Source organism: Triturus cristatus, chromosome 11 (assembly GCF_964204655.1).
Source record: "Triturus cristatus chromosome 11, aTriCri1.1, whole genome shotgun sequence".
NCBI classification, from domain to species: Eukaryota; Metazoa; Chordata; class Amphibia; order Caudata; family Salamandridae; genus Triturus; species Triturus cristatus.
Window position 1 is genome coordinate 461,885,810 of NC_140594.1, and position 26,959 is coordinate 461,912,768.

Here is a 26,959-nt window from a genome sequence, read left to right on the forward strand (position 1 = left end):
CAACTCTACGTGAATGCTCAATATTCAATGAGGAGCTTTTGAAATTGGAAAAGGAAGAGATCAGGAAATTGGAAGCAGTGGACAAAATTGAGGATGGAAGAATTACTGTCACAGTAACAGGCACACTGAAAAATAAATTGGATTCACTAGAGAAGAACATTTCCAAAACAGCTGGATTAGAAAAAAATCTATATGTTTGCATGAACTGTAGAGTATTTTTAAGGAGAAATTTGGATGTTGAAAAATGTTTAGTTAATGGAGCTATGGGAAGAGTTGTGGGTTTTATTAATTATCAGAAAAAAGATGGAATTGAATGTTTAAAAATAAAATTTGATCAGATAGAAGAAGTTAAAGACATTTGTCGTTGTTCAGTTCGTTTCATGCTTGTGAAAGACTTATATGTACGTAGGAAGCAGTTTCCGTTTTCGCTAGCATATGCTGTAACTATTCACAAGTCTCAAGGATTAACTGTAGATTGTGCTTTTGTGAACATTGGTTCAACTGTGTTCAAAGAAGGTATGGCATATGTTGCTTTGTCACGAGTGAAAACATTATCAGGTTTATTCATGATAGACTTTGATGACTCAAAAGTTAGTGCTGATACAAATTGTGTAAAGAAGTATAATAGATTAAGAAGAAGCTATGCTCCTCATTTAGGTCAGTATCCTGTGTTGGAGAAACGTGTAGTTTCTCGTAAAAGGAGAAATGAGAATATCTGTAATGAAGATGTAGAGAGGAGGAAAAAAAGAGGAGTGATGTAATTGCAAGCAAAAAGAGTAAGGAAAAAGAAGAACAGGTTGTAGGATGTCATTTTGAAAATAGCTCTGGTGTCAACTGCTACGCTAATGTAGTGCTGAATGTTGCATTTTATCTGGAAAGTTTGCAAGAGCAGATAATAGTAAATCAGGGAAAAAGATTCTGTTCTGAGCTGAGTCTCCTTTTTCAAAAGCTGAGTAATGATAAAACTCAAATAGAAAGTGCTACTGAAATTAGAAAACTTTTAGTTCAGGACGAACACAGTTTTCTCAAAATGAACAGCAAGATGCACACAAATTTTTGATGTTTTTTCTCCAGGTACTGGAAGAAGAAGAAGTTGCAATTGATAATTTATTTGGTCTCTCTTATAAATGGAAACATAGTTGTGAAAACTGTTATAATATATGTGGCTCTAATGTTGATAATGAAAGGTTTATTTTTTTGACATTGCCAGAGAGTAAAACAGTCACTTTTGCTAAATTAGTTAAAGATGCTAATCATAGCATGCAATGCGGTGAGTGTCAATCTGACATGTTTTCAACATTAATTTTAAAGGAATACGGACAGTATGTAATTTTAATGATGCAACGATGTAGAGCTGATGGTTCAAAATTGGATACTTTAATAAAGAAGTTTACAGGACAGCAATTATCAATTTCAGGAAAAACTTTTGTAACTGTTGCAATAATTTTCCATGAAGGACCTACTGTTACTTCTGGACATTACACAGTTTATCTTAAATGTGAAAAAGGCTGGACACTGTGTAATGATTCCCAATTGGTTTTTAAGCAACGTTTGCCTTTTGATTTAGCAAATTCCTATCTAATCTTCCTGAAACCTAAATTTTAGAGAGACTTGGCAAGATCTGGACAAAACAATTTTACCATTTTATTGGATTACCATTGGAATTTTCAAAAATAAAGATTTTTGAAATTATCATTTGGCCTAATGGAAAGATAACCAATTGTAATGTGGACTTTTTTAATTTTTAATCAAACTTTCAAAAACCAAAAATTTAGAGAAAATTGGTAACATCTGCACAATTTAAATTTTGGAATGTTATTGGAGTGCCATTGGAAATTTTTTCAAAAAAGATTTTTTAAATTACTATTTGGCCATGTGGAAAGGTAACCAATTCTATTGTGGACTTAATAAATTATTAATAAATCTTTTGGGAACCAATATGTTACAGAGAATCGGTGAGATCTGTACAAATAAAACTTTAGAATTTTATTGGATTACCATTGGAAATGTAATCAAAAAAGAATTTTAAAATTACTATTTGGCCTAAAGAAAATGGAACCAGATGTATTGTGGAGTTATTTGAGATATAATATTGTGATTATACTTCTGAAACAAAAATATCAGACGGTATTTTAAAGAAATAAGTATTGATATTAGATGATATTTTTTTAGAATATTATGCATTTCTATAATGTTAAGTTAAAGTAAAAAGAGATTCTGGGCTTTTTTAATACAAACTTTGAGATTGTTATTTTTTTTTTGCCCGCTGTTAAATGATGAATGCAATTGCTTTCACAATTTATAGTGAAATGCAATATATTCTGAAAACAGCAAAAATAAGGCAAAAATATTTTTTGATAAATATGTAAATATGTGTACTGTATTATAAAATGTTTTAAAAATATTAATACTTTTTTCTTTTTTTTCAGATTGATATAGAAAATTTTCGAAAAGTAGAACCATTTTTAAAGCAATTTTTAAAAAAAACAAATGAATAAATATTTTTTTGAGTGGGTATGGTAAGTCAATAATAATAATTGTAGTCTCTCAAGGACCTTGTTATGTGATAATTGATTTTTAGTGTTTTTTAAAAAAAAAAAAAAAAATTACGCGCACCGTACGCGTACGGTAAAAAATAAAATAAAAAAAGTTTTTAAAAACATATATAAAAAAAAGATGAAAGATAAGGTTGGCTCTTAAAAGAGCCGTTGTGTTCATGCAGGGACAGAGGAAAGAAAGATTGGGAATATTAGACGGTACGACAAGTGTGCTGATCTATTTTACTGTTCACCAGGGAAACACTGGTCTCCCTATAAGTAATTAGATCATGACAATGGGCGCACCGTACTTCAACCCTCGCAAACCGAGGGTTAATTTCCAGAGGGCCAGAAAAAGGAGATGCTCCCCCCACAGATGAAGGGCTCACCTGACCTGCAGAAGAAGGACTCGGCCCTGCAGATGATGGTCCAGGCTGAGCTGCTGTGGATGTGCTTGGTTGACTTTCTGAAGGGTTACCTCCAGTAAGTCGAGCATGTGTCCTTCTGTGTACATCCTTGAGGTGTCTCATCATGGTATGATTCCCAAAGGAATACTTCCTGTCAGGATTACCTCTTGAAAGTACACGCTTACACAGCTTACAAGTTACTAAGGGTGCATTTACCTTTTGCTGGCCTTCAGGAAAAGTAAAATAATCCCATACATAAGAGGTCTTTAGTTTCCTCGCTCTCTGCCTCAAGGTAGTGCTGCTAGTGCTAGCCTCACTCTCAGAAGGGCTCTGCTGTTCTGCCATCGTATCACAAAGACAACCCAGCTCCTTCTCCTAAGGGATCACAAGCAGAAATGAGGGGAATGGGTGTGGTGTAGGAGAGTTCTAGAACTGAAAGTAGTTTCAACCAATCAAAAGTTGTGTTTCATGATCACATGACCTACCGTACGCTTACGGTACGCTTACGGCAAAAGTACGCATGCACGTAAAAAAGACACGCGCTTGCGCGCATGCGCATAACAGTCACTCCCCAACACTTCCGCGTAACGTGCGCGTGTAGCGTACACGCGTACGCGTCCCACGCGGAGTACGCGCGGCTACGCAAATTGCGTAACTATACGCAAACAGCGTAGATAAATTACGGACATTGCGTAAACCGTACGCTTACCGTAAGCTTACGGTACGCGTACTAAAAAAAAAAAAAAAAAAAAGGAAAAAATGTACTGCAAATAAATTTTACATGTTTATTTTATAAAATATATTAAAAAAAACATATTAAAGAATTTTAAAAATTTAACCATAGTCTTTATAAAAGGATAGAAAATTAAAATAAAAATATGTTTAAAAAAATAGAAGAAAAAATAAAAAATTAGCATTTAAAAAACCTTGCAAATTCACTGAAAAAACCATGGGTTTCACACACGTTATAGTTAGGAATTAGCATTTAAAAAACCTTGCAAATTCACTGAAAAAACCATGGGTTTCACACACGTTATAGTTAGGAATTAGCATTTAAAAAACCTTAGAAATTCAATGAAAAAACCAAAGGTTTCACACATGTTATAGTTAGCTGGACATTTCACTCGTAAAAAACCAATGAAATTCCCCCGTTATAGTTAGTTCAGCTAACTATAACTCGCGCGCCCGCAATGCACTGCTGATGACGTCACATATTACATCACTCATGACATGGTGAGTGACATCACTCATGACATCACTGATGACATCCCAAATGACATCACTGATGACATCACTGATGACATCATCCTTGTGATAGAGTGGCAGACCTCCTCTTCCCCTAATATAACCTTTGATACACACATTCAAAAATAGAAATTAAAATTTTAAAAACAATGGACATACCAATACCAGTTACAACAACCTATACAGTAATTCTAAGATCCAAATACACATCCACTCATTCACCAACAGTCCTATACAGTCACTCATACATGTACTCACTCATCATATGTACTCATACACGTATACATCCTGTTACACAATGCCACTCATCCATAGAGGTACTCACACACATAGTCACTCATGCTAATAAAGAATCAAACATACATTTACTTGCATATACAGTTATACACACACCGCCACACTTACTTCTACAGAAACTTACACATACTTAGTCTTTTAAACAATCACTTATAGAAACACATACTTATTCATACAGGAACTCTTCCAATCTCTCACTCTCACATATACTCGCTTATATACACCAATAGTGACATATACTAGTTTAAAACATATGTAGTTACTCATAGAGACACTATTGAGACAGTCATTCACTCACTAACACACCCATGCACACACTCATCCACCCATAGAGTCCTGCACACATGCTGTCTTCAAAACATACAAAGAGTGAGTCATTCATTCATGCACCTATGCACTACGTAATACCCCCCACCGAACCATACAGACATCAGACACTGATACTCAAAAAACCAACTAATAACCTATATAGACACTCATGTAGCTACTCACCAACCCATGCAGCCACTTATACACAAAGTGAGAGACTGATACAGATATTTACATATTTAAACATTACTCACTAAGCCATGTATTCACTAAGATACACTTAATCAGTCAGTTATACAATCAATTTTTCAAAAACAATTCATCCATTTAGACACTTATATATCCATTTATTCTTCCATCGACCTTGAGATATACATATATAAAACATATGTAATTTTCAGAAAAACACACATTCTCTGGATGATGTCATCAGTGATGTCATCAGTGATGTCATTTGAGATGTCATCAGTGATGTCATGAGTGATGTCACTGACCATGTCATGAGTGATGTAATATGTGACGTCATCAGCAGTGCATTGCGGGCGCGCGAGTTATAGTTAGCTGAACTAACTATAACGGGGGAATTTCATTGGTTTTTTACGAGTGAAATGTCCAGCTAACTATAACATGTGTGAAACCTTTGGTTTTTTCATTGAATTTCTAAGGTTTTTTAAATGCTAATTCCTAACTATAACGTGTGTGAAACCCATGGTTTTTTCAGTGAATATATATATATATATATATATATATATATATATATATATATATATATATATATCACGCTCCGAACTCCGTCTTAACCTCTTCACTCTCGATCGGGTGCTCTCATGGCGGTGACGGACACCGCGTATGTAAACAGGCTCGTGGTACTCTGAATAAAATACCAGCACTCACGGGAACAGTGTCTTTAGTTTATTAAAAGACAAGCCTCACGACGTATTCAGAGTACCACGAGTATATATATATATATATATATATATATATATATATATATATTCACTTAAAAAACCATAGGTTTCACACATGTTATAGTTAGCTGGACATTTCACTCGTAAAAAAACAATGAAATTCCCCCGTTATAGTTAGTGCAGGCAACTATAACTCACACGACCGCAATCCTCTGCTGATGACGTCAGATATTACATCACTGATGACATATGTGTCTTTATGAAAAATAAATATTTGTAACATATGTATAGCTAAAGATTGATGGAAGAAGACATGGGTAAATAAGTGTCTAAATACAGTGATGTAATATCTGACGTCATCAGCAGAGGATTGCGGTCGCGTGAGTTATAGTTTCCTGCACTAACTATAACGGGGGAATTTCATTGGTTTTTTACGAGTGAAATGTCCAGCTAACTATAACATGTGTGAAACCTATGGTTTTTTAAGTGAATATATATATATAGATAGATAGATAGATAGATAGATAGATAGATAGATAGATAGATAGATAGATAGATAGATAGATAGATAGATAGATAGATAGATAGATAGATAGATAGATAGATAGATAGATAGATAGATAGATAGATAGATAGATAGATAGATAGATAGAGTATAACTTTGTGTTTGCCCTTGAGCCAGTTAATGTTAACATTTTTAGGGCAATAAAAGACATAGTAAGGCCATACAGGAGGGCAGCAGGTGACTGGTGATAGATGCTTGATGTGACGGGGATCTCATTAAAACCTTTCGTTTTGGCAGCTACAAAGTCAAATCAAATTGAATGTCTTTTACTTGGGTAATAAGACGTGACAGCAGGTGCTAGGGATAAAATTCAGTTTCACTTCACGCATTAAAAAAAGACCCACCTCTGTGAACATTTATGAACTTAAAACCGTTTTTTCTATTATTCACCCTGACATGTAATTGTCGGAGAGGCCACGAACACAGTTTTAAGCTCTTCAGAATTCTAAGTTACAGGAAATAAATCGCCAACAAGTTACTAAGAATAATTCAAATCTCTTCTCGAACTGCGCTGACTAATCGAATAAATAGCAGATGCATCAAGCAAATTACAAACTTCCAAACTGCATCGACAGCATTTTGTTTGAAAGATAGATTTTCCAGAAACGACGTGTGTGTTAACAAAACAGACAATTCTGTGAATACGAGTGTGTGCCGTTTGACTCTCCCAAAGACCTTGTACTCACAATAGCGTGCTAGCACTGTTGGTGTGCTCTACAACTGTACGGAAGAATCACAAATTGGAGCAGCTTTATGAACTTGAGAAGTGGCCAATCAGAAAAGTCAGAAATGTGCTCCTGTGTGGGTAGTTTAAATTCTGAATAACCATTTGACTTTTAATGGATTCACAATGAACTCCTGATTACTTGAGGGAATTGACACAAGACTTGTATCTTTATGTAGCACCCCATTGTATGACATTTTTGCATGCAGAATTCCTCAAGTTTCAAAATTGCATAAATCTGGCACAAAACATATTTATGTTACTTCAGTTCCCAGAGAGGAAAATGTTTCTTTCTCCTGTGCAGACCCATTTTTCCATGTACTTCTTTAAATATCGATTCATTAATGGCAATTCACCAAAATGCCAGTGGTAGCAGAAGTGATATCAGGTGCCATTTAACCTTTATTTTTACTCATACACATTACACATACACGTACATTCAAAGAATCTTTCTCACTCGCCAGCACACAAACAACATACATTTAAGATTTTTTTTTACTTACTTCAGCTGCCATAGAGGGCCATATTCCAGTTAATTGTACTTGATTTCTTATTAAACTAATAGCGAATAATACAATATTATTAGCTATTGTTGTAATGCAAAATTGACAGAAAACAAGGACAGTGGATCAGCAACCGAAGTGCTTAGGATGAACTGTCCCTGTTTTCCTGGCACTGATTTTGCCACCTCTGAGGCCAGGAGTCGCAAAGACAAGGGGGTCGCAAGGGTCCAGCCAGAAGTCGCATCTGTAACCCCTGGTGGCCCCTAAATGACGTCCATAATGTGTTCCTTCCCTAGTGTTACCGGGGAAATGTACTTACCCCTGCTTTTGTTTGCTCCACACTTTCAGGTCTGTCCAGGTTGGAAATTGCCCACAAGGTGTGGGTGGAGAACAACATAAAAACAAAATAATTTTTATGAGCATTTTTCTCATTTCAGGAGGCTGCCCATGCATCATTAATTGTAGAGACTACTAACTAAGCCTGGGTGTAGTTCTCGGAGTCCCGCCCAACTCCCAAAGTGCAAAAAAAACGTGCTGTGCTACACGGAGCCCTGCGTGCGGCGGAGTGTGTTAGATAAATGCCAGTTGCGGTCATTTTCAGTGCCAGGTACTTGTCTACACTGTGCAATCATCGCGAACGGCACCATGCACAGCGCAAGCGGGCGCTGGTTCCTTTCTGCCGCTCGAGTAGATTTTTACTCGAGAGGCAGCTTTCACAACTTACTATTTCTCAGCATAAGGGGTCGCGAGCATATAGCAATGAGAAATCTGGCTGCCTGCATTGAGAAATCTTGCCGGGAGGTTAATTTTCGACACTCGCACTTGCCAAGTTGATGTTGGCGATCGCAAACAAGAAAAAATCTTGCCTAGAGGTGGATTATCCTCGCTCAGCAACTTGACATTGATGAGCGTGAGCGAGGAAAAAAAACTCCACTCCGCAACGCAAAGCGGAGTTTTTCTGAACTCCGAGAGCTCCGCATAACGCGGAGTGCGGAAAACACTGCAAACTCTGCGAGCGGAGTGAAGATTACCGCCCATAATTACTACTAACCCATACAGCAAAAAAATACTTCACTTATGGATACCTCAACAATCCCCCTGCTGTTGTAATTATCTAATTCATGAGAGCATCTTGTAATAGTAAAGTTTGGATATTATGTCTCCTTAGTATCTTTTTTATGTCCGGAGTTCAAATTAGGTCCGAAAAGCCCTTATGTTTTTTCTCCATTGTTTACATTCTGGTATGCTGCCTCAGTTTTCCGGAGGAATCGGGTCAACGTATTACTAAACGAAAATGTCTGGATATTATAATAAGATACACGCACCTGAGTTAGAATCACCGATAAGGAAAAGTCTGTTTCAGGTTTTTAGAATTTTTTTAGATACAAATACCATACCAAATAAACACTAATGTAAATGTCTATTCATGTAAAGTGCTCTTACAACCACATCACGCTATATAAAACTGCTAAAATGCTTATCCATCTTATTTGCAACCAGTGAAAACCAAGTTATTAACCACTATGGTCAAAAAAAGTTTTATGGTTGAAAACAATACAAAGTAATTTGAATTGTAATGTAGCCAGCCAATACTAGTACACACTTTACATACTGACTGAAACATTTATAAAGCGCACTTATGCCGTGGCGTCTTGGCGCTGGAGTAATTTGAAACAGACAACAACGGATCTAAGATCGTGGAAAAAGCCAGGTCTTTATCTTTTTCCTGAAAAGAGCCTGTCGGGTTCCAGCCTGACTGTCTCCGGGAGAGAGTTCCACAAAGAAGCTTGATAAGAGAAACTAGCTCCTCCCCATCTAGCTCTTTTAATTCTGGGGACACAGACCAACCCTGTGTTAGCAGACCTAAGCACACGTAGGGGTTGGTACACGGGAAACAGAGATTGAATATCCAAGGCTCCACCTCCATAAATTGCCTTATGCACCAGGCAGAGGGCTTTAAAATTTACTCTCTGACACTCTGGAAGCCAGTGTAGTTCTTTAATTACTGCCGAGGTCGGATGATGTTTAGGTAGGTCATAGAGTATACGGGCGGCCGCATTCTGGAGAGATTGGAGTTTTTTAATCTGTCCCTTACCTATACCAAGATAGAGAGCATTACAATAATCAATTTTAGATAGGACTAGAGCTCCAACTACAGTTTTCTGGAGTGACAGCAGGATAAAAGGTAAAATCTTCCGCAAGGTTTTCAGTGTAAAGAAACAGGCTGAGGTAACTTGATTGACTTGGGAGGCGTATTTAAGATCTTTATCGAACACCACTCCCAGATTCCTCGCCCTAGTTACAGGGACTGGACAGTAGCCTGCCTCTGGGGGCCACCAAATTTGGCTCCAGATAGAAGGGAGTTGGCCAAACTCTAGAACCTCGGTCTTTTCCGTTTTTATCTTCAGGAAATTCCTGGTCATCCACGTCATTACATCCGTAAGACAATTACGGAACCTCTCGGCTGTTAGCCCGACACTTTGGGACAGGGAGACCACTAATTGAGTGTTGCCGGCATAAGACACCAACATTAAGCCATGTTCTTTGATTACCTGTGCCAGAGGTCTGACATACAGATTAAAAAGTGTAGGAGACAATGCTGAACCCTGCGGGACTACACTTGGCAGATGGAATAATCCAGATTGTAGGCCATTCCAGTGAATCAGTTGCTCACAAGATGTTAGAAAGGAAGTGAGTGGGGTCAGGGCCACATCTGCAATACCCGCATCCTTCAGCCGCTGCACCAACACCGCATGATTTACGGTATCGAAGGCCGCGGTCAGATCTAATAGGATAAGTGTGGCTCTGCCTCCCCCATCCATGACGTTCCGAATCTGTTCAGTGGCCATAAGTAACGCTGATTCAGTGGAGTGAGATGAACGAAAACCATGCTGTGTGGGGTCCAACAAATTGTTCCTGTCCAGGTAATCCGTTAGTTGTAAATTCATGGCTTTTTCCAAGATCTTAGATGGTAATGGAAGACAAGAAATTGGACGGTAATGTTTTACGTCCAAAGGATCTAGAGAGGGCTTCTTCAAGATGGGCCTGATACAAGCTTTTTTCCACGGTGTGGGAAAAACCCCAGAAGCAATAACCGCGTTCATAAGGGGTGTCAGTGAAGAGCTAATCTTGTGGGGTAATAGATGTAATATATAAGGCGGACATGGATCCAGTGGGGAGTACGACTTCGTTTGGAGCAACAGATTAGCCAGTTGGTCCTCCTCCAGAGTCGAAAAGCAGGACAGCCTATGTGGGGTTTCCCGGTGATTCGGGGATACCGCAGTGGTGCGTTGTTGAACACCTGCGGTAGTCATAAGTGTGTTATATTCCATCAGTACTTTCTTCTGGAAAAACAAAGACAGTTGTTCCACAAAACTTTGATCCGGCCGAAACCCATCATCACCCGGACATTTAGCTAACACTACTACTGTTTTGAATACGATGACCCTTCTTGTCATGCCAGCTCATTGTTAAAACAATTTCCTCATCCCAGGAACCATTGGTGTACATTCAGAGCTGTGGATTTCCATTGGGAAATCTGGAATAACTTAAAGGCCAACCCGGTGCCGAGTGAAGGTGGTTGACATTGTCTGGGTCATTCACACGAACATGCTTTTATTCACTGTTCTCCATCTCCTATTTTCTCTCTGTGTCTTTACATGATGCACACTACCCATAGAAGACCCAGTCCCCTTGTCCTCGTGCACAAATAGACACTTGGATGCTTCCTTGCCAGTCATCATATTTGTCTATCATAGACACTCCTATGTCATGAGAATGAGGTCTAGTGTCAACATGAATGGGTTGCACTGGTTGTTCAAGTTGTGTCAGGAGGTTATTGGTAAGCCCTTGCCATCCACCCACTGGCAACAAGCAGCACCAGGAATTCAGCAAAATTTGGTGGGTACTAATGGCTTGAAATTCTTACTGTGACTGACTGTCGCTATGTATTGAACAAAATTTGACAAATGACAGTACTATATTACGAAGATGAAACCACTCAGAGTCTGAGAGTTTGAAGAAAAAGGTCCTGGTAGGATTTTGATGGGATGTTTCGACAAAATATTGAATAAAATATTACTGTGAAACAAACATATTATGTCAAGAATATTGGGATGCCAGCAAACAGGAATAACGAAAGTAACAATATATTGTGAAGTGTTTTTTTTAATGTTGTAAAAATATAGATTTAGAACATATATAACGTATGTAATATCGTTTTTAAATGTTATTTTATATGTACTTTATTGTAGTATGTTTGATTCTATATGCGTATTAATTTAGAAAATGTGTGATTTTAGTGAGATAATGTATTAATTATGAAATTGTTGACATTTTTAGTTTTATCTGTTTTAACATATTTAAAAAAATGGATGAAAAATGTAATATATTTTTACCTTTGAGATATTGGAATTTTAGGGGTGGGGAGATTTTTAATAAGTGGATATTTTTCTAAAGATAAGCGGATTAATTTTGTAAATACTGTAAATGTATTTTTTTGCATCAATCATTTCTATAAACAATAATGTATAATTAATTTAAATATATAGTAATAATCTTAAATTTAAAACATAATTATTTTATTTTAAATATTATGGTATTTACAATCCAAACCAAATAAAAAATATATAAAAAATAAATATTATAAAGTAAAATAATTGTACGTTTTGTTTAAATAGTATATCTTAATGATATGATTTTTTTTAAAACAATTCTTAATTGAGTTAAAAAGTATAATGGCATTATAAAAATATTTTTAACTAGTAAATGTCACCCCTTTACTGTCCAACAGCTTCAACAAAATGGTTTAGGTTGGAGTGGGAATAATTATTGTCACCCTTTTAGTTTCCAACACCTTCCCCAGTTGGGTTAGATTGGAGTGTGATTAGAAAAAATGCCACAACTTTAGCATCCCACACCTAACCCAAATTGGTAAAGTTAGGGGTGGGAATAGTAAATGTCACCCCTTTATGGTCCAGCACCTTCCCCAAAGTGGTTTAGATTGTAGTGTGAATAGTAAATGGCAACCTTTTAGCATCCAACCCCTTCCCCAAATTGGTAATCGATTGGAATGGGAATAGTAAATGTCAATGCGTTAGTGTCAAACACCTTCTCCTAATTTGTATAGATTGAAGAAGTAATAGTGCATGTCACCCCTTTATTGTCCAACACCATCCACAAATTGGTTTAGATTGCTGTGGGAATAGTAAATGCCACTATTTTAGTGCTCAACACCTTCCCCAAATTAGTTTAGATTGGAGTGGCAATAGTAAATGTCACCCTTTTAGTGTCCAACACCTAACCCCAGTCAGGTTAAAATAGATTGGGAATAGTAAGTGACACCCCTTTAGTGTCCAACAATTTCTCCAAATTGGTATAGATTGGAGAAGTAATAGTACATGTCACCCTTTTACTGTCCAACTCCTTCCACAAATTGGTGTAGATTGGAGTAGGAATAGTAAATGCATCTATTTTAGTGTCCAACATTTTCCCAAAATTGGTTTAGATTGGAGTGGGAACAGGAAATGTAACTCCTTTAGCGTCCAATACCTTTGCTAAATTGGTATAGATTGGTGTGGCAATAGTAAATACCACCCCTTCACTTTCCAACACCTTAAAAAATTTGGATTGGATTGGAGTGGAAAGAATACATGTCACCCTTTTAGAGTCAAGACCATACCCAGTTTGGTTTAGATTGGAATGAGGATAGTAAATGGAACCCCTTTAGTGTCAGGCACCATCCGCCAATTGAGTTAGACTGGAGTGGGAATAGTGAATGTAATCCCTTTTATGTTCAACACTTTCTTTGAAATGGTTTAGTTGGAGTGTGATTATTTATTTTTATTTTAGTGTGACATTGTTTAAATTGTATTTGTATCTAGTAGAAATAGCTTGTGTTATTTAATTAGTATAGTTTATGTTTATAAATATAATAAAAAATAGTTAGCAGTTTGTTAGTAATAAATAATATTATTAATGAATATTTTTCTGGATTAAAGATGTACACATTTTTCTATTTTTTGTTATGTTTCCAAAGTTTATTTAAGGTATATTTTTACATTTTTAAATTTATATTGCCCCTTGAAAATAAAACATTTATATATAGACAAATAAATGATTTTTTGTAATACATTGCTATTATTACATACAAAATTAAATTATAATACAATAGTATTGTATTGTTTTCACTTTTCACTTTTTTCAACATTTTAACATTTCTTATATAGTTTTATATACACATTTATATACATATTTTTCACATCATTTTAACATACCTTTTATATGTGGTGCTAATATTTAATTTATACTTTACAATTGTTAACATTTTGAATACATTTATTGAACATTTTTAAATAATTTCTCATTCATTGATATCTATGAGGAGAATTTCTGTTTTTTATTTTAATTTCTTTTAGTGACCATTATTTTCTACAGCTACCTTCTATTTTCTAGTCTTTTTGTGTACTTTTGAGTCTATATTCCGGCATCCAGGTTAATAATAATACTAATATTAATAATAATAATAATAAGGCATTTATTAAGCGTATGGTTGTAGTAAGGTGCTGCTATTTATCGGAACAGGTAAGACCATTTTTATGGTTTTTTAAGGTTTTGAGGGTAGGAGGTGTAGGGAGAAGGTCTAGTGGTTAGTTAAGGTGTGGTTTGTGGATGTTTTGTACATTTAGGGGCTCATTACAATGTCAGTCGGAAAGCCTGAGAACGACCGATTCTGTCGGAAGCTTCGCGTCACAATCGGTCAGTTTAAGGTCCGACTGCCCGATTAAGATGTTCACGGTCGGAAGGTACACTGGCCGGTCATTCCGACTCAGTTCCAACCGGTGCTCGAAGTGTTCCTGTCGGTCAGAACTAAACCATGACCCCCTATGGACAGCGTTTTCGCCATAGGGATTATGATGTTGGATTCCAACAGCCTTTCCGTGCCAGTCTTTCCAAAACAGAAAGGCTGTCCGAAAGTGACTTTGGGGGCCCCTAGCAGAGCCTGCAGCCTACTGTTGGTGGCCAAAGAGGTACCTAAAGTACCCCCATAACACCCTGCACTGTATGGCAGGCACCAGGCGGTGCCTGTGACAGGGTGCAGGATCTCCCATAGGAGTTTGTGTTGCAGCTGATTTACAGCCTTAACACAAACTCCCATAGGGAACAATGGGAATCCAACCGAACAGTGTTCGATTGCATCGTAATCCGGCGGTTGGAACCGACGATCACCTGTCAGTCAGTCACGAGTCCGAGATGATCTCGGTTGAGGCTTTCCACCCGACATCGTAATGAGCCCCTTTGTTGTATTAATTGTAGTGCCTTTCACAAGTCTGTAGTTTTAAGTTTGTGTACACTGTTTTAGTAATGTATCAAATATCATGATAAATTGTGTGTTATGTTATATATTTTATGATGATTAAGTGTAATGCATTTGTATTTTGGGTAACATAATGTCTTTTGTGGTTGGGTTTTCATCTTTACTTTACAGGTTTTTGTCTACAAACATGTCCTATGTGCATTGGGAGTTACTGTGTTTTGTTTTTTTCAAACAATTCACTTCTGGTTTATAATAAAACAATGTTTTTAATTTTGGTTTGCTTTTTTTCAAGTTCCCAGGACATTTCTTTTTTTAAAAAGATTTCAGGTTTATTTGGTTCCTAGATACTTCGAATTGCAATAGTCCAGACCGACCTGCCAGACGAGGTCCTCCCTGGATCAGAAACAAGCATCCTGGGATCAGTTTTGTGGTATCATACCTCATCAGCCAGGCTAGCTTGAATCCAGTGACAAATTGAGCAAGAAACCCATGTCTTAGCATACCCTGGCCACTAGGGCAAGCTAGCGTGGCTGATGAGGGGTGATACCCTATAACTGGTCCCAGGATACTTGTCTATGGTCCAGGGAGGACCTGGCAGTTCAGGCTGGACTGTTCCCATGGGGAGCAAGATCAAGACTGATTTGCGTATGACTGGGTCCAAATTGGGGTGGCATAGTGAGCAAAAGAGTGATGGACAGAGAGTGAGTGGTTGAAAAATGTCAGCACTCCATCCATCATCTTGTTGTGTTTGCTATCTTTCCACTGTGTTGCATGTTTTGGCTCCCTGTACCAAGGTGCTGCCATAGACATTCCACCATGTTATTTGGAATCTGGGTTGGTTTAGGCGTCTGGAGCAATATAGTCTGTTAAACCAAGTGTCTGTAAAATAATCTATTACTGTGCTTAGTTTGTCTTCATTCTGTTGGTAGAAAGGGCTATATTTCTTTTATCTCAAAGGCAAATTGACTGCTTGTGGCATATTTTATCTTCACTTAGTACAGATTCTTGTAGGTGTCTTTATATGCTTTGATTGAAATTATAGTTACAACTTTGTATGGCTGTGTGGAAGTAAATGTAATAGAATAGTTTGAATCATGACTTTGTTAGAAGTCTATGATTATTTTTTGTGGCTATTAGTTATTTGCTTTTGTTTAATGTGGTTTAGGGGGTCATAGTAAGTGCTGCTTTATTTATTTGGTAGGTAGGCACATATGAATGGGATATTTCTATTTTGATATTCACCATGCATGGTGTATATCTAATGGTTTGGGACATACACATTGTGAAGGTCCCATTCATCATCCAGGTTTGACAAAGGCTTAGTTTTAGTATGTTATTTGCTGTAAAGAATATTAGAATTTGTTTATCATTGTTTAGGTTGTCATATAAAAGGAAATGTTCATCGATATATGTCATTGTTAAATATGCAGGTATTTCTATGTCGTGGTATATTTTATTGTTTAAGGTTGTTTATAGTTGATTACATTGGTTAGTTTAGTTTTAGTTTACATTGTTAAAATCAGTTATGTCCTTGTACGGTTAAGGTTATTTTAGGTTTTATTATCTTTTGTTATTATATAATGTTTGAAAAATGGTTTTGAATATACCTCACTCTCTCAATCTCTCTCTAGCTATCTATATATATATATACATATTAATATTTAGATTGTTGTATAAATGTTTGTAATTAGTGCAAATTATTTTGGTTATATTGTTATGAATTTAGGTATACATTTTATTGGGGCGAATTGTGGAACTGTAAATATTTTAGTGTTGAAATATATTCATTTGTAATTTAAACAGGTGTGTAAAATGTTTCATGTTTAATTTAAATTATTGTTTACATAAAAAATGATTTTTTATATTTATTTATGATAATGTCATTATTTTGGCAATATTCTTGTAGTCAATAAAGTGTAAATCAAAGTTTTTGACATATTATATGTTTATTTGAAGGTGACAACATTTTAATTTCCAATATTTGTTTTTTTGATATTAGCAAAATCAATATTTTTAGCAATGATGTTTGTGTTCTCAATATTTGTGTTTTTATCATTTAAGTTTAGGAAGGTGATATTTTTTTTACAAATATTTATTTTCTGATATTTTTGTATTTCAATATTGTATGCATCTATATTATGTCAGTGTTCCATTTGAAGGGCATCTTTGGAAATCCAGAAACATTGTAGCGACAATCCAATTGGTACATCAGAATATATGTGAGCTAAAGAAGCACACTGATTGGCTAAAGGTTTTTAAAAGTTACCTTTGTATTCTTTACCTTCCATCTACCTCAATGTAGCTCCCTGGCTTTGGAGTTCCTGCTATCGTCTTATCCTGACGATGGGCCTCATTACAATGCCGTTCGGACGAGTGTCCAACTGGCATCGCAGCAGAAACGGGACCACCCGACAAGGAGTCAGCGGTCCCGCTACCATGATTTGGATGCTACCGCCTTCACGGCAGTCACAAAGTGTATTTCTCCTAATGCGGCTTGTGCTGTGGGCCACAGCCTGTTGGAGGTGGAACGGATTCCCCCCGCAGGCATTGGTCGGACTACCTGTATCCTGATACGGCAGTCAGACAGATACCTCAGATGTCATGCCAACCGCCACCGATGAGCTTTCCGGTGACCTTCCACCTGACATTGAAATGAGGCCCTATGTGTATACTTGAAATTTTACAAAATACAAATCTAAGATTCTATTAAAAAATTATGACCAGTGGTTTTTCTTTGCAATATCACTCATCTAGACATGTCCCTGTTGAACTGTGAACTTTTCTTCAGATGCTTTTGTCTTTTTATTTTTTTAACCCCATGCACCTTGGGCATGACTAACCTTGCTTTGGCTTTTACACAACATTGACAGTGCTCACTCCCTGGATCTCTAAAATCATAAATTTTCAAGCATTTTAGGCACTCAAACTCATAAATCCAAAGCTCAACACCTGTTTAGAATTTAGACTATGTTGACACAACCAAATTCAATCCTTAGAAAATGGCCTAACTGGTTCTATTTTTTCTGGCGTTTTATTTATTGTTTATGCTCTATTACAATATGCACTATTGCACCTGGTAAACACAGATGCTCATGATATGTGGATCTGTCAAGCATTTAGACTATGTTAACACAAGAAAATTCAAGCCTTAGAAAATGGCCTAACTCGTTCTATTTTTTCTAGAGTTTGATTTATTGTTTATGCTCTATTACAATATGCACTATTGCACCTGGTATACACAGATGCTCATGATATGTGGATCTGTCAAGCAGTAGGCAGCCAGGTCTTCAAGACTTTGTGAAATAACAGTAGGTTGGGACTGTCTTACAGTGCTCTATCTAGATGTATGCTTCCATGAACATGACCAAGGGGCCAACCATAAGACGTTTGCCAGAATCAAATGTAGAACAGAAAACATGACTGATTTGAGCAGAGTCTAATTAAGAAATAATAATGTTTAGGCTGAGCCTGGAGACATCTTGTGATGTCTCACCAGCTTCATGTTTTCAAACCATTAATAATTAAAATACATATGCATATATACATAGAGGGGTTTTCAATCAGCCCTCTTCATCCACTGGTCGGTTCAAGTGCCATTTCCATTTCCATTTTACCCACCAAAGCATACAGTAGTGGGGAATGGTTGAGCATGCTTCAGTGATTGGCTCCCTTCACTTTGAGGGATAGCATTTTGCCTTTGCATATCTGCCTAAACATAGTTCTCTACAGTCCTAAAGCTGGCAGGCAAATCTTTTATTTCTAGTTTACTTTTCGACTTTTAATGCCTATTCCATTGTGCAATAAATACATACTAATTGCAGATTCGCAAAGGTCATACCCATTGCCATTGTTTTCTTTACCAATGCTTGTTTTCAATGAAGCTGATTCTGATGGTAACTAGGTAACTAGGACTAGGCCTGGGTAAAAATTCCGTTCCGCTCGTGGAAATTGCGATAATTTGACATTTCCGCGTTCCGTGGAGAGCGCGAAAATGTCAAAATTTCCGCATTTTACCGGAATTTTTGTGCTTGCTCGCGCTGTAAAATAATACATTCTTGCGTGTGCGCGATCGCCTTACCTGAATCCCCGCGTTCGCCGACAAGTTTTCCCAATCCGGTCGCGTTCTCCACGAGATGTTGGATTGTTGATAGCCATTTGCGCTGTCTCGCGACAGTTCGCGCCCGCTGTAACGTCATTCGTCGCGCGATCACGTCTTTCTTCTCGCACTGCGAGACAAGTGAAAACAAGATGGCCGCGTCCGTGAGCAACCGCATGGGTAAGTTGGCGAGCCGCGACCACGCAGAAAATACAGCGAACGGGCGGGAAAAAAACGTCCACATCTTCGTGATATTTCAGCGTGTTTGCGGAGATTTTTAACATTTTTGCGATAATTTGCGAAAGTGAATATCTCAAATTTCGGCCACCCCTAAAAAGGACCCAGATTAGCCATAAGAAATCTATGTGCCGTGATTCACAAATCCATTTGGGTAGCTGAGGAATAGTACGTTGAATGGACATCCACAACATACATGTACTGGCAGTTCACAAAGACCAATTTGGAAATGTATAATCCATAGAAGCCTAACTCTAGATATTGACTAATTTGTTGTCTGCGTACACAAAAAATACTACTGAGGTGTAATTGTAGATGTGAACCAGGGGAGAGAGCTAAAATCTAGCATATTTCCTTCAAATCCGAAAGGCAAGGAGAAAATCAAGATGGACCACAGGAATGGACAGGCAAATCCACCAGCATGCCAAAAATTGTACGTCAGTTCCAATGCACAAATGTTACACCCTCAAACTAAACAAGACTATAAGCCTCTAATAAATCAACCCAACACACCCCTGAAAAAGGTCCATGCCACAGTTATGGCCTTATTATAAGTACAGTGGTCCTAGGACCACCGTACTCATGGTGTCGGTCAGGCCACCACTGCGAGCACACCCATGGTTTTACGAGTGTGGGTGTTGGACTGCTACAGGACTACCATGGCACTGCGGAGCATATTCTGAGTTGCTTTTCCACTGCCCTTTTCTATGGCGGTGAGCCTACCATGAGAAGGGTGGCAAAGATGCAATTATGGACCCCAACAGGGCCCCTTGCCACTTCTGGGCCATGACGTGCATGAGGGAGGCACATGATATGGCCCCCTGGAATTGCACCTTATTCCTGCATGGTTTGGCATGCACAACATGTTGCATGCTACATCGTGCAGGAATGTGCTGCAGCTGTTGTCATGGTGGGGTCTGGTGTTAAGGCTTTCCTATGAGCCTAGCACAGCAGTCACCGTGAGACCGCCGCAGCACTGCCTGCCCGACCTAAAATGAACTCATAACCAAGGATCAGGGCGCATCATGGGCTTGGTGGTCCTCCTGCAAGTACAACAGTGGCAGTGCTGCAGGAGGACAGCCAAACTCGTAATAAGGCCATAAGTCACTTTCCAGACATTACAGTGAAAGTTCAGAAAAATCAATGGTGGGCGGGATTAGCACTACCAAGTTCTAGGAAAAATAAAAGCAAACAAATGGTTAATTGAAGAAAAAGGCACACAGACATACAGCGGACACCTTTATAACACCCTCACATGTGGTTTAAAAAATAAATAAGCATTGACAAAGCAAACAGCTCTGATGTTTGTAAACTGGTGTCATGGCCATTGCTTTCCATTGCCACACAAAAACGTTTGCCTGAATGAATGTTCACAATATAAATGTGAAATATAAAAAGATATAACCATTGTCTGTAAATTTCAAAGAACATCGTGGTTCTACAGAGCAGGAAGATATAGAAACCTTCATACTTTAGTGCACATCACAGGAATTATGTAAGCGTATGTCATAGTTTAAACACACAATGATGATGACTATATAAATAAAAATATAGATTAAGATAAACATGAGAGCATTGGAGAGTTAAATTACTACTACATCTGCTCTGGCACTGATATATACATCTTCTCAGATGGATGTGCATGTTTATTTATGTAATTATTTATGCTTTCATTCATTCATTAATGCAGATATTTAAAGCATGAACATGGCCCTAGGGCAATGAGTTTTTCACAGAAAAAAGACAGGTTTACAGCAGAATATTATACTAGAATCGGCAAACATAATGTGAACTATACACATGTAATTGAAATGCAATACAAAGAAGGGAACAGGATGGGGTGTTTGCAAAAAGACATGGAGAACATTACAAAACATCAATTAATGGAAATCCTTCAGGGATCTACGATTAAGCATAGTCAGTGGGAGTATCTGTGATTACGTATATCTAGTGGAGTAAACATCAGAGATGGAAACAATAGAAGGGGAACATAGTTACTGAATTGAAATGCATTGCAATATTAGAATTTAACAAATAGGAATAATAGCAGAATGGAAAGGGGGATAAAAACCATAACAGCTGGAAAACAGAGGAGGCATGAGAGGGAAAGCATGGACTGGAAGACGGGCTGAAATAAAAAAAGACAATGAGCGAGTAATGAATTTAGCTACAAGCCCACAAGCAGTGCCTCCTGAAAGGAAGAGATTTTGGATAGCCAGAGATTTGTAGACCTAGGTACAGAGAATTCGAAATTCTCGTTGCACTCTCGGTGAAGAGTCGCGCCATTTTGCATTCCTTTTTGAGGGCTCTGCTTATTACAAGTAGAGTTTTCACACTACATAATTATCTAAAGTCATTAGGCATTTGTCTTTGCTGCTAGGTATTGAGGGGTAGTTGTGTATTACCATGTGGGTAATGCATTCCTGCGTGTATGAAGCTCTAGCTTCCAAGGTTAGCTGATGCAGTTAGTAACACTGGTGTGATATGGTCAAAATTTTGTTTCAGAGAGAAAATGTGTCACAGTAAGAACACAGTCTTCAAGGCAGCAAAATAGATTTTCACAAATACAGCTAAAAGAGAGGCGTTCTGACAGAACATCATCGAAAGAATATTATGTCTTAAATATAGCGATGTAAAACATAATGTTTGCCAAAATGAACTTTTACTACTTTCTAATGTCATCTCTAAAAGTATCATTGTGCGTTATATTCTTGTTATGTATATATTTTTTATGGGCCTTATTGGTGTGCGGCGATCCAAACGCCTGAATGCCACGTCTGCGTCCTCTACAACGCCGCCACACTGGTGGTCGAACTCCCGCCGTATTACTAATTGTGCTGTCTGGACCGCCGGACACGATGCAACTCCAGCAATGCTCAGGGGCTGCCCATACCTAACATGCTGCGTCATGCCTTACGCCTGCTTCAAGCAGGCGCAGGGTTTTGATGCAGCAGCGTTGGAAAAGTGACTCCGTGAAATCTTGTAGATTTCACTGCGTCACTTTTCCGAGGCTTTTTACGACGGAACGCCCACCCTGCATACATTAAACCTGACGCAGGTTTAATATAGCGCAGAGCTTTACAACGTGACGCATCTCCCTAGATGCGTCACGTTGTAAATAAGGCGCAACATGGCGCATGGTTTACGCCGCCGCTGCGTCACAGAAGTGCTGCAACGGCGGCGTAAATGTCTCGCAAGGGGCTTGTAAATCTGCCCCTTTGTGTGCTATCTACTTTCCTAACATGCAATACTCAAAGTATCTGAAATGTTGGTTTATCTGTGTCAATGTGTATTGTTTGTTAGCACATGTATCTAACTTCATGACATGCCACATGTTGTCTGTAAAATAGATTACCATAAAATTATCAGTCCAGGACCCTTATTTTATCTGAGTATTTAAAAGTATGGTCCATCCCAAATGTTTGTTGCCAAGAGGTATGGTACACTAACCGTTTGTCAAGTGTTGGTAAAGTGAGATTGAAGTAAATACAACTATCATGAGCCCCTGTGACTGCAACTCTAACCACGATGCTAGATTCCTTATGCCCCTTCTCATTTGTCTTCCATGTTGCACCTGATCTTCACTCATCATCCCTTGACTCTGTACTCCTCACATGATGAACAATGCTAAATATACAACCAGGCTGTGTGTTTGCCTGTATTATACACAATGAGGCCTTGGGATGAACAGATACCCATGGTATGACTACACTCTGTTTGTAGCAGAGTTTTGGAGATGTCATGTCTATCCCTTAATCCAAACTGGCACATATCTGCACATCTAATGAGCTTCCGAAATCTACTACATCTATTGAACGTCTTCAAATGTCTAGTAATCAAATTTAAGTCAATGTAAATAGATGGCAATACTAATCTCAATCTATTTTGTTCCATTCTAGGTACCCATTTACTTTCATATAAACAACGTGGACGTAGATACCTCACTTCCACCAATAACAATGTTATCTATTTTTCAACAGGTTGATCTGCCACAGCATCTGTACAGAGGCTGTAAACTAAACAGGGTTCTTCTCTACCCCAGGATGAAGACCTCGGTAATGACAATGCTCCTGAAGAAGTGGATATGGATGATGGTTCTGGCCCATCTTGTCAACCTGGGCATATGGCAACAATTTGGCTCACTGTGCCCACAACAACACTTCCCACCAAAGTTGCAACAACATAGCCAACCACTGCACCCCCATATTGTACAGTTAGCACAGTCAGTACCATCTTGTGCCCACCAGTCCTTGATTCTGAGCAGGCTATCGCCACCCTAGTCACTGAGGAACTAGAACCCAGTGGGAGGGTACAATCTGTGCCAAGGGCACATGCCTGTGGGGGTAGGCATAGTGGAAGGGTAGCTGTAGACTCACAGAGTGAGCCCACTGGGGCCATGGCCACCCAGGCTGCCATCAACCAAGTCCTGGAACTCCCAAAGTGTCATGGGCCAGGTACAAACCAAAATCCAGGAAATGAAGGAACTGCAGAGGGACACATATCAGGAGGTTGCTGGCATACACACCGAAGTGGCCAGCACTAAGGTGACCGATGTCAACATCAACATGGCCTCCCTGGTTGGGTCACTGCGTGACATCAACAACACCTTTTGCAGGGCTTTTCCTCCTTTATCTACCCATTCATGTGGTCAAACAACATCCAGGCTGTCAACATCTGCCGCAAACATCTTTCCCCAGATATTTGCAGACCTATGTATTTCTAGTATGTAGCATTAACATCCACCTCAGAAAATCACTCCAAGAGTTGTAATACTAGTCAAAGTCATCACTTCTCACACCATACTTACACTCAGGAGAAGTAGTTCGGAATAGATCTTGACACAAGTCAGCTTCTTCCTCTTCACCCCTATCATCATCATCATCATTTAGCATTTTGAGGTTCCTCGCCTGGTGGCTCTTCATGGCCTGCATCCTCTGTAATGTAAGGTATGTTCCACCGCAGGGCAATATTGTGAAGTATGCAGCAGACCATGCTGGTGAATAAAGGAGGGCTCCCCCAGTCTTGTCCAGACACCTGAATCTGGCTTTAAGGAGCCCATAAGCCCACACCACTGGCTGATGTGTTCTTCCATGAGCCTCATTGAAGCAGATTTTGCCTGGCGTAGTAGGATTTCTATGCTGTGCCAAAAACCGGTTTGGATACGCTAAGTCTCCTAGGTGGAGGGCAGACAGAGGTGCACAATCAGATACACACCTTCATATCATAATACCTGACATCACCCATACAAAGTTAGGAGAGATGCGACTTACCTACAAGCCAGGCCCTCTCTGGTAGTAGTTGTGACATCAGCTGGGGTATGGTGCTGTTCAACAGTTTGGGGGAATCATGGGCAGATCCTGGGAACCAGGCACAGACCTTTGAGATGTACACATTTACCAAGCAGACAACTTACATATGTTAGAATGACAGTAATTCCTGTTATGGTACACTTGTTCCTTGGTATGCGGTGGCACTACGGCAATATGTGTGCCATCAATGGATCTGATCACATGTGGGATATGACCAAAAGCATTGAAATCCACCTTCACAGTTGCTAAATCCTGGTGTTTGGGGAACTGGATGTAGCTGTCCACCTGCCTCAAAAGTGTTGTTAGCACCTCTTGGAGTACCCAAGTGAACATAGGTTGTGATACTCCACCTGAAATAGCAACAGTGAATTGAAATGAGCCTGTGGCTAAAAAATACACTTCAGACATGATTTTCACAAGTGGAAGAATTGATGTAGGATAGTGATGTGAGGTATGAGGTCAGGCTCCAACTGATGACATAAGTCCAGTACTGTTTAATGATTCAAACTAAACCTCTGGATAACATTTTGCTCTTCCATAGTCCGAAGGTCTAGAAATGAGCAGTACACTGGAGTCTGGCATCTCTTCCCTCTCCTACCTATGAGAGCAGTAACACAAAAATGTATTTTGGTTGCAGTGTACAATTGCGAGGAGTAAGACAAAAGTCTTTTGTGTGAATATTAATGCTTCATGAAGCATTACACATTTCACATCATCATTGACAAAGTGTGAAGTCTTGAATCTTGACCCCAAGGTGGTCTTCACAGGTGTGTAATAGAACTGCGCACATCACCAATTCAGAAATTGTAAATTGCCACTATAGTGAGGGTAGCATAACATTTCATGGGAAATATCGCCAACTGCGGTGTACAGTGCACCGCACACATTTTGCTTATGTGCACAGTAATGCGCTACACCAATGAAGTTTTGTTCTAAACATGACATGGAAACAGAGTATTATAAATGTACATGTTTGACCTCATTTGTAGTGGTGTTGGCACACTTAACTGTCAACAATACAGTTACCCCAGCCACTAACATGGCAGATGCCTGACCTCTCTGATAGGACATGTCAAACGTATGCCACCAGTGGTCGACTGCGTGGTGGGCGGTCGCATGTATGCCGGACACAGCCATAGGTTAATGTTAGGGATAGTGAAGGTTGCGATCCAATGGCTGTGTGCGCCGATGCTGATCACTGCGTACTTGTATGTGGCTGTTGGAAAAATAACTCACTTATCTCCTGACACTGCTGCTATCAACACCTCCTCCATTTTAGCTGCTGTTTGACACCTCTGGGAGCAATCATGGCATGCACTGCAGGGGAGAGGGCCTGTACCTTCACTCCAGAGAAGCTGGCTACCCTGGTAAATGAGGTTCTTCCCCTGTATGCTCATCTCTATGGCTCACCAGAGCCATATGTCAAATACATATTTAACTGCTTCCTTTCGATTCCCATAGGCTACAATATGCCTCTGAGTTTCAGTGTAAGCACTATGTTGATTGCATACATTGTGTGGCATGTACATAGGACACACGTGTAATGGATTGTGGTGCCCTATACTTTGAGGAGAGAAGGCCTTCATTGGAATGTGTGATAAGGGTGACTTCTACTTGTGTAACATGCATATATCTATGCAGGGATCAAGTTCAAAGTAGCGACAATTACTTCTCAAATCACATTGTGATATATGTGTGTCAAGAGAGTCTTACTTGAAGTTTCCCAGGTACTTAACAGGAGCAGAATGATGCAAGTTCCCAATGCCTCTCCGACCTTCCCCTCACGCTTCCACAGGTTCTTCCAAGGAAGAGTGCAGCAAATCCCAGGTGGGAAAGGGGGAAGGGACAGAGAAGAGACAGCCTCATCTTCTATACTGGTGTCGTTTATCTGCTGCTACTCTAGTTGCTTCTTGAGCAGTAAGAGATTAGACAATGAAAAAACAAATGACAAACATTACTAAGATTTTTGCTAGGGTTTAACAATTACAGTTTATTTTCCTATACCAATTTACTATACTCCCTAGAGACTGGGCTATTGCCTCTCTTCTTATTACTGAAGTTTGTTAGGATGATCTCCTTAACAGTATTGTGCTTGTGTGACTATTCTGTTGAGCAGTAAACACTAGTGTTACTAAGTACAGTTTAAATATACATTGTCATTTTCTTATCTTATTATGTTGTTGAACTAATCACCTTTCTTTTCTCTTGGATTCAGGTGGACTCTCTGAAGCTGCTTAACTCGACTGGAACATGGACTGAGGTAAGCTTTCTTTTCTTTTATTTCTAGTTAACTACTCTAGAATAACACACTGGTAATATCCTAGTTAAACAACTTTCAGCGCATGAAAGAAATCAGGCTTTAGTTTTCAACATTTGAAACTAAGTATCTAATATTTAACACCGGTGCTGATTTTATATTTCTTTTGAAAAAGCTCTCTGAGCTGTACTTGCGTGACAGGAAACAGGCCTGAAAAGTCTTTTCTTCTTCAAGGACGAAGTCAAGGAAT